This window comes from Neofelis nebulosa, chromosome 17, assembly GCF_028018385.1.
Source record: "Neofelis nebulosa isolate mNeoNeb1 chromosome 17, mNeoNeb1.pri, whole genome shotgun sequence".
NCBI classification, from domain to species: Eukaryota; Metazoa; Chordata; class Mammalia; order Carnivora; family Felidae; genus Neofelis; species Neofelis nebulosa.
The window spans coordinates 15,076,499-15,090,811 of record NC_080798.1 but is presented as its reverse complement, the minus strand read 5'-3'; the positions used below and the strand labels follow the sequence as shown (position 1 = coordinate 15,090,811).

Sequence of the window (14,313 nt, the reverse complement as noted above, 5' to 3'; positions counted from 1 at the left end):
GGATGCCGAGGGAGACGCGCGCGAGACTGCCCCCTGCGGGCCGGGAGGCCCAATCCCCGGCTCCGCCGCGCCCGTTGCCCGTGGCAACGCCGCGCGCGCCCCGCCCCCTCCCCGCCCGCCGGCCCCGAGGCCCCGGCGGGGCCGCCTGCCCGTCAGCCCCGCGGCCAGCCAATCCCACCGCGCAGGGGGCGGGCCTCTTGGGCCTCGCTCAACCCCCGGCGCTCCCCTCTCCGCCGGGACCCCGCCTTTCTCCGCGCACACCTCCCGCCCTTCGGGCTGCCCTCGCCGCCCGTTGGCGGGCGCGCCGCTCGTCACCGCGGCGTGAGCTAATGCCGGCGCGCGGCGGCCCCGGCGGGGCGGGGCCAGGGGCGGTGACGCACGGCGCGGTGACGCAGCGCGACGGCGGCGGCGGCGGCGGCGGCGGCGGCGGCGGCGGCGGCGGCGGCGGCGGCGGCGGTCGGTGCGGGAGGAGGGAGGGGAGCTCGCGGGCCGGAGAGGGGGCGACGGCGGCGGCGGGGGCCCGACGAGGCCCGAACGGCGGCAGCGGCGGCTGAGGCCGAGGCGGTGAGTCGCGGGCAGGGCCGGGCGGCGGCGGGGCGGCGGCGGGTCGGGGCGCGCCGGGCTCACCTCAGGGCGCCCCAGGCCGCGCGGGCGGCCCCGCCCCCTCAGGGACCCCGAGCCGCGGGGCGGCGGCGAGCGCGGGCCTCGGGGGTCCCGGCCCTCGAGAGAATCCCCCAGCCCCGACCCTCGAGTCGCCCGCCGGGGCCGCTTGGGACGCTTCCCTCCGAAACCCTCCTCACACCCTGGGGACCGCGAGGGGCCGGGCCAGGGGACCTTCCCCGCGACCCCCACCCCCCGCAGGTCTGCCTCGGACACCTCCCAGGAGGGCGTTCCCACGGCGCCCCGAAACCTGCCCCCGAGCCCCCTGGAAACCCGCACCCCTCCTCCGGCCCGGAATCTTTCCGAGAGATCCCCCCCCCCTTACCTCCCCACAGTCCTGTCCACACACCGGCGCAGGTCTTGGAAATCTTCCTCAGCGAACCCCTCCTCCGGCCCCAGATCCCCCATCCTCCTCCTCCGTCCAGAAATATTCCCCGGAGGCCACTCCTCGTCTATTCCAACAATGTGTGTCATATCTCCTCCCCGAGCCTCCCTCGTAAGCCCTAAAAATCTCCTGCAGTCTCCCGGAGAGCCCCTCCAGACCCCGCACATTCCAGAAATCTCCCCCAGACACCTACTTCGCATATCCCCACAATCTGCCCGGACTTCCCTGTCACACGTCCCCGAGAATTTTCCCTCCTACCTACCCCCGTACCAGAAATCGCCTGGGAGACGTGCCTCTCGTGGCCCCCCAAATCTCTGAGCCCCCTTCCCCGCCACCATGTCCTTTGGAATGTCCCCAGTGTACCCTGAAAGACTTCCTCAGAGACTCCCTGAGATGTCCTCAGGTCCCCAAAAGTCACCCAGACGACTCCCCCGACACATGCACGCACGCGCGCGCACACACACACACACACACACACACACACCAGCCATCTCTCAGACACACTCCCCCTTTATGGAGTCGTCCCTTAGGATCCTTCCACAGATCCCAAGGGTTTCTCCCAAAGACCTCTGTTCCCCCAAGTCTCACCACCCGGAAATGCCCTAGAGATCACCCTCACATACCCTACGAATCTTCCCCGCAGACCTCCCTCGCTTATCCCAAATATCTCCTCCAGAGGTTCACTGCAATCTCTGTGGAGAATTTCGATCCCATGTTCCAAAAGCCTTTTCCACCAACCCCTTTTATGTATCCCAAATCTTTCCCAGTAAACTATACCACATGTTGCAGAGATTTCTTCAGGATTCTCAAAAAGTCCCTTGTAGTTTCTGATATTCTCTAGAATCCTCCTTAGAGAACCCTTAAAAATCCCCCCCCGCGACCTCCTTGAGCCCCTTAAACCTTAAGACCCTCTTCATGACCTCTGTGAGATGCAGTTTTTCAAGACCTCCTCACATCTTCTCAGAGACCTCAGCAGCCCCTCAAGCCCTCCTATTGAGTTAAGCCCTTGGAATCCCTCCCAGAGACCCTTCTAGCACCCCCCTCAGAAGCCCTTGAATCACTGCTCCAAGACCCCCTGCCTTCTACTAAGACACTTTTCCTAGAGATTTCCCTCCCTGAACTCTTCCTCACAGGTTCTCTCAGGTCCTTTAGAACCCCCCTCCCCGTTCAGTCTTCCCTCAAAATAACTGAGCTCCTGCTCTTAGAAAGTCCCAGAATTCTTTCTGAAAAGCTCTCTGCCCGGACAGTCGCCCATTCCACTCAGAAGGCCCACCTTTCCCATATTATACCCTTTCGAAGACTTTACTCAGAGGTTTCTCCTCATCTGAGTTCTCTGAGGAGTTCCTGAAAAGACCCCTGTCATCGTGCTCCAGTACATCCAAGATCTCTCTGAGAAGGCCACACCTCCCGCAGACGCCCTTTAGAGAATTTTCCTCGAAATTGCCCTGTATTAGCAACCTTATCCCCAGCACTTTCTTCACACTTCTTTGGAACATCCCTTCATTTTCCTTCTGTGGCATCGCCATTCAGGACCCTATCCGATTTACCATTTTTAGAATCCCTGTTTGCACCCTCTCGTCTCCTCCGTTCTCTTTCCTCTGAAATCAACTTAGAGGTCCCTCTCAGATCTGAGCCTCCTTGTCTCCTCAGAGGCCGCCAACATCCTCCAGTCCTGTCCCCTCCAGGAGCCTCCATGTCTCCTTTTAATAAAAAGATCCTCAAAGACAGCCTCAGGTCTTGAAATCCCAACCTGCAGAGACCTTTTTTCTTAGGTTTCCTCCTCACAGACTCCTCCTTTTGGAGACTGAGCGACCCTTAACACCCTCCTTAGAGACTTCCTGAGGACTCGTCCCATTTTCCTTTCAGCAGCCTTCTCCTTCCTTTCCCCCTTTGAGGGCCTCCTCGCTAAAGAATCCCTTCCCCTAGGGGCGCCCGGGTGGCTTAGTCAGTTAAGCCTCCGACTCTTGATATCGGCTCAGGTCATGATCCTCTGTGAGATAAGCCCCACATCGGGCTCCACGCTGACAGCACAGAGCTTGCTTGGAAGTCTCTCTTTCCTTCTCTCTCTGCCCCTCCCCTACTTGTACTTTCTCTGTCTCTCTCTCTCTCTCTCTCCCAAAATAAACATTAAAAAAAAAAACCCTTTCCCTATAGCAGTGGTTCTAAAAGTGTGGTTCTTGGACCAGCAGCACCGATATCACTTGGGAACTGGTTAGAAACGCACATTCTCGGGTCCAGCCCAGACCTACAGAATCAGAAAACTTGAACGTAGGACCCAGCAATGTTTTCAGGAACCCTCCTGGTGATTCTGCTGCATGCTCAAGTTTGAGAATGATTGTCCTGTGAGAGGATTTCCCTTTCCCCCACAGAAAGCCCCCTGAAAGAGGCTTCCGGGTGTGCCTCCGAACCGCTGCCCATCCTCATTTTCCCAAGAGTCGCCTATGGGAAATATCCGCCGTCCAGGAAGTCTTCTTCCCCTCCTTGGAAGGATTCTGGCTACCCTGAAAGGTTACCCCATCCTCTGAGCAATTACTGCATATTCTACCTTTGAATAGTTTCCTTTCAGGTCTTCCTCGGCACTTTCACCTTCTGGCTTCCCCTGCACACCATACCCCAGCCTTTGGTGTTCTCGCTTCAAATTGCTGTCTCCTTCAACACATGTGTCCATCTCCAATCTCCATCTGTTCCTCACCGCATAGGCACCTTCCCTTAAAGGCACTTTCGGGTCTTTGCATTCTGTGTCTTACTGTCCGGAGCCCTCCCTTCTAGAGCACCACTCACCTTCTCCCTTTAGTTGTTCATGTACTCGTCCACTCACCCTTCATTGGGCTGCAAGTTTAGAAAGTACTGGGATGTGTCTTGTTTCTCTCTGAATCCCACAAAGTGGGATCTGCCTTCTGTAAGTTATTGGGAATCGTTAGAAAAGGGTAGCTCTTTCTTCTGCATTTGGCCAGAAATCTCTAAGTTTTTCAGATCTCACTCCCCATTCAGGCTGTATACACCTTCCCCACCCTCTCCTGTCTTCTTCCTGTACCCAGCGCACATTGCCTCTCCTCCTAGAAGAAGCTCTGTGCCCCACCCACTGCTATCTGAGGGACTTTTCTTTGTGCTCCCTCCTGATTCTGAGCTACCTGAGGTCCTGTGCTTGGTGACCTGCCTCACCCCATCCTCAGTGGCCTGTCAGCCTCCCTCAGCCTTTATAAGTCTTTATAAGTCTGGAGCTCTCAGCTTTCTCCAAGGGATTCTGTTTCTCTCTGGGGTCAAGAAGGGGAAATGGAGATCACAGGATACACACTGGGGCCTGCCTTCAGTGAGCTCACAGTACATTAGAGGGGTTGGGCAGGTACACAGGGCAGAACATGAGGTACAAATTATATGCTGTGGAAATTTGGCAGTGAAAGAAGGAGCCCTTTATCTGGAAAGACACGTCATGGAAAAGGTGGTATTTGGGCTCGGTGGTGTTCCACAGGAGTTGGGACAATGATGAGTGGTCTTCCAGGCAGAGGTAACAGCTTTGCAATAGGTCAAAGATAAGAAGGGCTTCTCATCTCCCACTCGTGGCATCTCTTCTCTTCACTTAAAGGACAGAGTTGAAAGAAAACAGATCACTTCCATCTTTATTATATTTGCCAGCTATACTCTTGTGACCCGTAGAGTGATAATATCGATGATTACTGTTTATTGAGTAATTATTTGCCCGTTACTGTTTAAATGCTTCACACGTATTCTCATCTCATGCTCCTCATAGGGAATCCTACGAGCTAGGTAAACTACAACTAATCTCATAAATGTTGAGGACAGGTGGCACAAATAGAAGGTTTCTGGACCCTGTCCATCCCAAGATGATAGTGCCATGAGTCACAGAGTTGGATTTTCTGTTCAGGTAGGGTTGGGTGCAATGAGGAGGCATTATAGCATAGTATAAGTTAAGTATGCAGACTCTGGGGCCAGACAGGATTTGTGTCCCGCATTGTCACTTACCAGTTTTGTGACCTAGACAACTACTTAACTTCCCTGGCTCTTAGTTTTCACAGCTAAAAAATGAAAGTAATAATGGTAACTTATGTTCTAGAGTTATTATAAGAATTACATAAGTTAACACATGAAGTAGCTAAAACAATGTCCTGCATATAAGTGCTCAGTGTTATCAAAAATAAATGGTTCGGGGCACCTAGGTGGCTCAGTTGGTTAAGCGACCGACTTGGGCTCAGGTCATGATCTCGCAGTCTGTGAGTTCGAGCCCCGTGTCGGGCTCTGTGCCGACAGCTCAGAGCCTGGAGCCTACTTCAGATTCTATGTCTCCCCTTCTCTCTACCCCTCCCCTGCTCACGCTCTGTGTCTCTCTGTCTCTCAATAATAAATAAACGTTAAAAAAATTTTTTTTTAATAAAAAAAATAAATGGTTCACGTCAGCCAGGACTCTAAAGACATAAATGACAGAACCTTAGTTCAAGCTAGTTTAATCAAAAAATGAAGTAATTGACTTGTGTTATTAAAAAGTCCAGAGCTAGGATGACTTCAGTCTTAGCTTCATCCAGGAGTTAAAACAATCTTCTCAGTAATCTCTGCCCATTTTTACAAGGAGTGTCTTCATCCTCAACAAGTTTCTACTTTGTGGTGACAGAGGTGGCCTTCAGCAACCCTACGCTTTAATCCTACCTCAACACCCTTAGCGGAAAGAGAACTCTTTCCCGAAAGCCCCAGTTTGAAAACAATTTCTTCCCTGATTAAGTGTGAAATACTAACAGAAGATCCTCAGGGACATGTTTGGAGTTCTGTACCCTGGAATTAATTCTCTTGCTAACTCAGGTTGCTGTGATTCCATCCCATGAGCTTTCTGATATTGGTGGCCGTTCCCCTCCTTGCTTGTTCTCTAGCCTCAATCATTCTCCAGTCTGTGGTCGTTTGGATCCAGAGAGAGTTTATGGCTAATCCCATCCAACCAGACTTTCCTTTGGGATCTCACTGAGAGAGAGAGAGACAGGGAAGAGGTGACTGGCCAGGTTTGGTGGTAGCCTCAGGGTAGGGTAATGGAATCCAGGAGTAGTGGTATTCAATCCTGTACCTCAGCTTTGGGTTTTCAGGACTCTGAACTTTGAGAGACTTAAGGAAATTACTTTGGGTAGAGTTTTGTTTTGTTTTATTTTAGTGTAAATTTGTTGAATACAGTCTGATTGAGAGCAAGTTACAGAACAACAGTATATAGAGTATGCGAGTCTCAACTCCAGCAGTTAAACAATTTATGGAGGCACTTTTTTAAGTTCTGGACATAGAGCAGTGACTGAAACAGTCAAGGTCTTGGAACTCATGGCCCTTACCTTCTGATGGGGGTGGGTGGAGAGGATACACAAAAGAAATCAGTGATACATGCTATGAAGGAATTAAAACAATAGTATGGAAGAGAGGGTGCCTGTGGCCACTATACTCAAGGTCAGAATTGGCCTTGAGGAGGTGACAATCGAGACTGATGACCTGAAAGATGAGAAGGCACCAAGTTGTGGGACAATCTTGGAGTAAGGCATTTTAATCTAAACATTGTTTTAGGTGGAGAAAGGACTGCTGCAAGGTGGAAAATTTTTTCACAGATATTTTATTCAGGATGTGCTATGTGCCAGGTGCTAGGTTAGGAATTGAAAATGTAATGGGGCGCCTGGGTGGTTCAGTCGGTTGAGCATCTGACTCTTGATTTCAGCTCAGGTCATGATCCCAAGATCATGGGATTGAGCTCCAGGCCCCACGCTGAGCATGGAACCTGCTTGGGATTCTCTCCCTCTCACCCCTACTCATGTGCTCTCTCTTTCTTTCTCTAAAATAAAATTAAAAACATTTTTTTAAATATATGGCAGTGAATAATACAGTCACAGTCTTTCCTTCCCCCCATGGATCTTAAAATCTAAGCGTTTCTGGAAGAGCTGCAGCCTTTGATTTCAGTGTTTCAGACCAAAGACTCTTTACTGAGGAGATGAGGAAGATTGGGGCACACGGGAATCCAGATTTAATTGAAGACAGGGAACCAGCCATGTGATGATCTGGGGAAGAACTTCAGGTAGGGGGGTTAACAAGGGCAGAAGCCCTGAGATGTGTTCAAGGAACAACAAGGAGACAAGTGTGAGGGAGAGGGGACAGAGGCTAGATCATGTAGGGCCTTGTAGGCCATGGTAAGGAATTTATATTTTCACTTAAGAGACTTGGGAAGCTGTTAAAGGGTTTTTAATTTTTTTTTAATGTTTGTTTATTTTTTTTATTTTTTATTTTTTTTAATTTTTTTTTTTTCCAACGTTTTTTATTTATTTTTGGGACAGAGAGAGACAGAGCATGAACGGGGGAGGGGCAGAGAGAGAGGGAGACACAGAATCGGAAACAGGCTCCAGGCTCCGAGCCATCGGCCCAGAGCCCGACGCGGGGCTCGAACTCACAGACCGCGAGATCGTGACCTGGCTGAAGTCGGACGCTTAACCGACTGCGCCACCCAGGCGCCCCAAATGTTTGTTTATTTTTGACAGAGAGAGAGACAGAGCATGAGCGGGGGAGGGGCAGAGAGAGAGGGAGACACAAAATCCAAAGCAGGCTCCAGGCTCCGAGCTGTCAGCACAGAGCCCGACGTGGGGCTCGAACTCACAGACTGCGAGATCATGACCTGAGCCTAAGTCAGATGCTCAACCAACTGAGCCACCCAGGCGCCCCTGTTAAAGGGTTTTTAAAGCAAGACAGTGACATGATTGGATTTTTTTTGTTTTTTGGGTTTTTTTGTTTGTTTAAGAATGTTCACTGGTTTCTGCAAGGAGAACAAGGGTAAGAATGGAAGCAGGAGGTGGATTAGGAGGCATTACATTGGTCCAGATGGGAAAGGATAGTGACTTGAATATGGTGATGGTAGTAAAAAATAAGAGAAATAGATATGTTTGGTGTATAGAGAAAACAGGACTTGATGGGATTGGTGACAAGATGATGATAATAGTTAACAACTCTATGAAAGTCGGTAGTGTTATTAAAACCATTTTACAAGTGAAAACAGACACAGCATGGTGAAATCATTTGCCCAAAGTTACACAGGTAGTAAGTGGAAGGATTCTGTTTCCAACCCAGACAGTCTGGTCCCAGAGCCACTTGAGTTTTGGGAAAGAAAAAGGATAGCATGTTTAGCCAACGTTAAGAAAAAAGAATTATCGAGACCAGATGACTAGATCGTATGGAAGAAAAAGGAGTCAAAGATGACTTAAGAAATTCTTTGTTGTCCACAGAGAGATGATAGTTGAATCTATAGGAGTTGATAACATCCAAGTGAGAGGATACAAGTATAGAGAAAGGGAAGAGCTAAAGATAGAGTTTTGGTGGGGAAGGGTCAACACCTATAAGCATGGGATGAGTGAAAGGGAGCAATACATGGGGACAAGGGGAGAGGGAACCAGCTTCTCTACTCCAGGGTTTCCCACAGCTTCCTAGGCTATGCTTATCTTCCGGGAGGCCCCCCTGACTTCTCCACTCCTCTCCCTCCCTTCCCCAGCACTGTTCATACAAAAGCCTCATTCTTAGCTGAGGCAATAGTATGCATATTTTGTGTACATATTTCAGGAGTTTCTGAAAATAATGGTTAGTTTTTACAAAAGAGAAGTTGAGCTCCCTTGGCATCTGACATTCTCTTGTTCTTGCTCAGGTCAGGATGGTGAGGTAACCTTAGGTAACTAACCTATTACCTTGTTCATGAAGTATGAGTTTCTCAAAGGCCTAGGCGTGTGCTGTAGAAGGGCTAGGAATGGGTAGGAAGGCTAATAGAACCCCCTTATTCATCCAGAGATGTTGGCATTAATGGGTGTACCTGTTACCCAACTTTTCTAGGCAATGGAAGGGAATTTACAGGAGGCTATAATATTCTTAGGAATAACCAAGGGTTCTAAAACCGGACTGTTTGGCCTTGAAAATCTCAGCTTAGTTGTGTGTAGCCTTGGACAAGTGACTTAACCTTTTCTGTTTGTCAGTTTCTTCATTTATAAAATGAGAATAGTGTTATACATGTATATGTGCATGTGTGCGTGTAATATACGCGTATGTCACGTATATGTGTAAGGTATAGCATATGTATCATCTTCAGAATTAAATGAACTCACCCACAGAAAGCTGTTCGCATAGGGCCTGGCACATGACACGGTATATGGTATGTGAAGACATGCCAAGCATCATGGTAGGTATTTTTACGTACGTTGTTTCACTTCATTCTTATAACCAGCCTCACTGAGGAAGAAACTGAGTTACCTGCCAAAGGTCAACACAGCAAGTAAGTGTCGGCAGGAGAGCCCCGTTTTCAGCTACATCTGACTCCACGGTGCTGGTTCCAAGTGAGGAGAGCTGGCTCCAGAGGCACCTCCTATCTGTGGGCTGTTTCTTGTTTGAAGCCAATGAAGGGAGCCTAGTGAGTAATTTTTCCTAAAACCTCTTAGCCAATGTTGGCTTTATTTTCCACCCTCCAGGATTGGTAGATGCTTCCACACAAGCTTACTTGGTCCCTTAGAGAGCAAATATGGCAGCAGTAAGTTGGGCTGTTTGAGAACTTTTCCGTTGGAATTCCCCTCTAGTGTCTTTCCTCAAAGGCAGGGAGTCATTTTTTTGTCGCACAAAGACAAAGAGATCAGAGCAGTGGTGAATTCTGTTTTTGTATGGGAGCAGTCAAGGCTCTTCCAACTTCAAGTGATAGAAACACAAATTGGCATCAGCCCAAAAGGAATTTATTGGTCCATATAACTGAAAAGTCTGGAGTGAGGTGGCTTCAGTCTGACTAGGTTGGATCCAGATCTTCAGATGTGAACAGGTCTCCCTCTTTGTCCCCTCATCTCTTGACTCTGCTTTCATCTGTGTTGGCTTCATTCTGAGGCAGACTCTCACTGAGGTAGCCGAAGGGGCAGCCAGTAACATCAGGAGATGTATAATCTCAGCAACCCCAATGGAGAACTTCTTTTCCTCAGTGGTTCCAGCAGAAGTCCAGTGAAGACTTTCCTTGACCAGTGGACTTGCCATGTCTACTTCTGGAGCCAAGGAAGACAGTTAATTTTCCAAAGGGAACTCAGGGGCTGGTATCAGAAGATGGGCATGGATGGTTGGCAGCAGATCCACCAAAATCCCTCACAGTGTAAGGTGCCTTGGAATAGTCAGCGTGATGCCTCTTTCCTGGCCCATGTCACTAACCGAGGTCTCCCCTTCTCATTGCTGCCAACCACCCAGGAAAAGAGGTAGCCGGGGACCTCTGGCCCTTTGACGGAAGAAGCCATATCACTCTCCTCTCTAGTCACCATCCAGAACAAATACCCAGCATCCTTCTCCTGTCCTAAAAGCAACTGTTTGTTTCTCTGAAGCCCCCATACTGAGGACTGTCACAGCCATTGTTGGGCACTAGATCCTCTCTGCCAATCATGTTCCCTGAACAACTGGGCAGCTTGAAGGTATAAACCAGAGAGGCCTGAGGGAAGGACAGTTCACAGACTTCTGGTCTTTTCCCAGTGTGTGTCCATCTGGTCCAAGGACTGCAGGCCACATGCTTTGTTTGTTCCTCATGGTGGTTCACTGTTGCTATTTTAATGTGAATTAGTTTCCAATATTTAAAAATAGGGGAAATTTTATTTAAAAATCCAGATTTCCAGTTCCCCTTAAAAAAAAAAAAATCTAAAACCTAACAACACTGGACCCACATTCCCACATGGCAGCAGTTGATTAGAGCTAAAATCATGACTTCTCCCTTTAGATAGGGTATGTGCTTTCTAACTCACCATAGTCCTCACCAGCCTGCTTCATTCAAAACCTGGACTTAATAAGTGTCATATTTGAGACCCCGCTCTGTCCCAAACCTTTGCTTATAGCATTTGGCTTGGGAGAAGATTCTGGTCGTCAGCTTATTTGGGAAGCACAGTGCTGTTGCTTTGGAAAACTAACAACCCGGAAAAAGTTTATGGGAAAGAGTGTGCACAACTTTGGTCTCTTTGTGGATTTGGTCATCTTTTTGCCGTACATGTTGTTGGCATATCAAACCTCTCGTCACAAATGTTCTGTCTGAAATAGTAACATGTCCTTCTATCCTATGAGTTGCCACCCAGTGAAGGAATCCCTCCCACTCCCAAGGGATGTTCATGTAGCCTCCACTTGACCACTTCCAGCAGCCAGGGAGCTATTACCTCCTCACGTGGCAGCCAGTTCCATTCTTGGATAGATATATTATTTTAAAATTCTTCCTTATGTTAAGGCAGATGCTGTCTCCTTAGGGCTGAAATCCACAAAATGTTGGAGGTAGGAAGAGAAACTGATTTTTCAGGCATGTGAACTACCACTCATCCATCCTGCATCCAGGGCAGACATTGATAATCAGTCACAGTATTCTTTCTCACTGAGCCAGATAGTAGAATGCAGCCTTAAAAAAAATTTTTTTTTAATTCTTTAGAAATTATAGAAGTAATACGTGTTTACTTGCAACTAGTGAAGTGCTACAAAGTTACATAAAGAGACTGTTAATAATTCCTCCTCTCCGAGGTAAACCAATGCGAACGGCCTAGGGTGTGTCTTTATACACATTTCTCTATGCACATACACATGTAGATATGATGAGGTGTGTAAGGATTTTTGTATGGCTTTTTATCTTCTTTTTATGAAAATGGCATTGTATTGTATGTATTACCATGGAGCTTATGATCAGCCCTGCAGGTTGGTGGTGAAAGATCAAACACTATATATAGATGTAAACGTGCTATGTTTTTGTATGCTATCAGAATCAAGCATGTTTTTAAATTTTTTTTTTTTTAACGTTTTTTATTTTATTTTTGGGACAGAGAGAGACAGAGCATGAACGGGGGAGGGGCAGAGAGAGAGGGAGACACAGAATCAGAAACAGGCTCCAGGCTCCGAGCCATCAGCCCAGAGCCCGACGCGGGGCTCGAACTCACGGACCGCGAGATCGTGACCTGGCTGAAGTCGGACACTTAACCGACTGCGCCACCCAGGCGCCCCTCAAGCATGTTTTTAATAGCTACGTAATATCTCTTTGTATGAGGTGTGCCCCAATTGATTAATCCTTGCCCTTTGATGGATACTCCTGTTGCTTCATTTCTTCTGGATCCTTCACACCATAGTGCCCCAACCAGCCACTACCAGTCGTTGGGAGTTAGCCTGTGAGGTAAAACCCATTTGTCGTGTCTGATCCAGTCTGACTCCTTATCTTACACATTGTAGAGAAGGGAAGCGGGCTAGCTCCAGGTCAAAGTGAATCAGTGTCTAGGGCAAGACTAGAGCTGAATTTTCTTGACTCTCAACATTTCCCGTGTCCCTTCTCACTTAGAGCCATCCACCCTGGTTCTCCTCTGGAGTAAAAGAACAAATCTAATTCCTCTCCTGTGTGCTACCCCTTCAGATATTCAAAGTCAGCTATATCATTCCTTCTAAGTCTTCTCTCCCACCGGGGAAATTTCCTCAGTGCCTTCAAACTTCTCTTAGGACAGAGTTTCCAAGTCGGTTTCCCATCCTATGGGCCATTCCTTCTGTCATCTTCTCCGGGGCTGTAGAAATCCCAATTGTGGCTTCCATGCTCACCTTATTTATTCATTCTTTCAGCAAATACATACTGAAAACCGTCTGTATGCCAGTCACCATTCTGGGCACTGGGTAACCATATAGCTTGCTTTTTGGTGGAAAGAGAAATAACAAACATAAATAATATCTGAGGGTGTCAAATTATATAGAAGAAATAGCCTAAATAGTGTGACAGACCCCTTAAATCCGATAGTCAGGGAAGCTCTCTCTGAGGAAGTAACATTGAGCTGAGACCTGAGTGACAAGTAGGGGCCAACCATAAATAGGTCTGAAGAAAGAGTTCTAGTGAATAGAAAACTTGTACCAGATGAAATTGGAGAGGCCACAGGAGTCTTCCAGGGACCTGTAGACCAAGATCCATTCAGTTTTAGTTTAGGTTTAGTTTAGGAAATCATTGGAGGATTTTAAGCCAGGAGCAACATTTGATTCCTTTTTAAAGATGTCTTGGCATGCCTGGGTGTCTCAGTCTGTTAAGCGTCCAACTCTTGATTTCAGCTCAGGTCACGATCTCGCAGTTTGTGAGATCGAGCCCCGCATTGGACTCTGTGCTGAGGGAGCCTAGCCTGCCTGGGATTCTCTCTCCCTTTCTCTCAGCCCCTACTCTGCACATGCATGCTCACTCTCTCTTTCCATCTCTCTCTCTCAAAATAAATTAAAAAAAAATAATAATAATAAAAAGATTTCTGGGGCACCTGGCTGGCTCAGTTGGAAGAGCATGCGACTCGATCTCACAGTCTTGAGTTCAAGCCCCGCATTGGGTGTAGAGATTAATCAAAAAAGTAAATAAACTTAAAAAGATTTCATTTTCCCCTACACTTGCCCTTATATGCAAAGGGATTGACATCTGGGTCAGTTTGCTTTGTTCAGGTGTCCCAGAGAGGATCTGCCAGGTGAGTCATAGCCATTGTCAGATGCACCTCACAGCGCTCTTCAGCAAGAGGATGGAAGTTCAGGGAGGTGGCAAGACATGAGCCCAGCAAGTTCAGTGGGTCTTTGTATGGAGTTCTCAGTCCGTGGAGCCAAATGTGGTTTGGGGATAGAGCCAAGGCACTGGTTGTGGGACAGACCAGGAAATGCGAGTAGAGACCTGGAGCTCGAGACACTTAAAAAAAGGCTTCAGAGTAGTGTCCAGAAATCAGTCAACTGAAGAATAGTCCTGTTGTCTGCCCAGTTAACACAGCTCCTGTGTCGTTCCCATCCAAGAGAGGAATTTGAACACTTTCTAGCTTGGGAGTTTTTTACTTTGGATGTGACCCTTCTCAAGTTGGCATCCTCCGTGCTCTTAGGAGTCTGGATGACAGGCATCTTTGGAAGCCAGGGGACTTGGGTCAGGAGTAGCCTTCAGAGGAATGAAGAAGAGGTCTGGGGGAGACTCACCTCAGAGCAGAGATGAGTGGGATCTTAGAGATCAGAGCTGCACCTTTTCCAGAGTGGCAGAGCTGGGTTGAAGGAGGTAAGATTCCCCCAAATCTTTGAAAAAGCCTTTGTCCATGCCCCTACCCTTGGGCACCCAGGCAGTTAGTGATCACTTAGCTATCTGCATACTCGAGATCTCCACTGAGGTCACCACCCACTCACATCCTAGCTTTATGAGTCTTAGATTGACATACATAAACTCCATGGAGTCCTCTTAGCAGGTGAGCAATCACTCTTTCCCACTCTCAGAAGAGGTAGGTCAGGGCATGTGCTGGGGGTCACATGTCACA

General features: G+C 48.5%; 1 protein-coding gene across 1 annotated transcript in view; it reads left to right on the top strand.

Moving 5' to 3' along the window:
- The first annotated feature begins 419 nt into the window (after positions 1–419).
- Positions 420–14,313, top strand: part of SAMD4B (sterile alpha motif domain containing 4B) — a 38,021-nt gene continuing 24,127 nt past the window's right edge. Inside the window, exon 1 of the mRNA XM_058707763.1 lies at positions 420–564. The gene's annotated coding sequence lies outside the window, so the exon portion shown is untranslated. The remainder of the gene's footprint in view (positions 565–14,313) is intronic.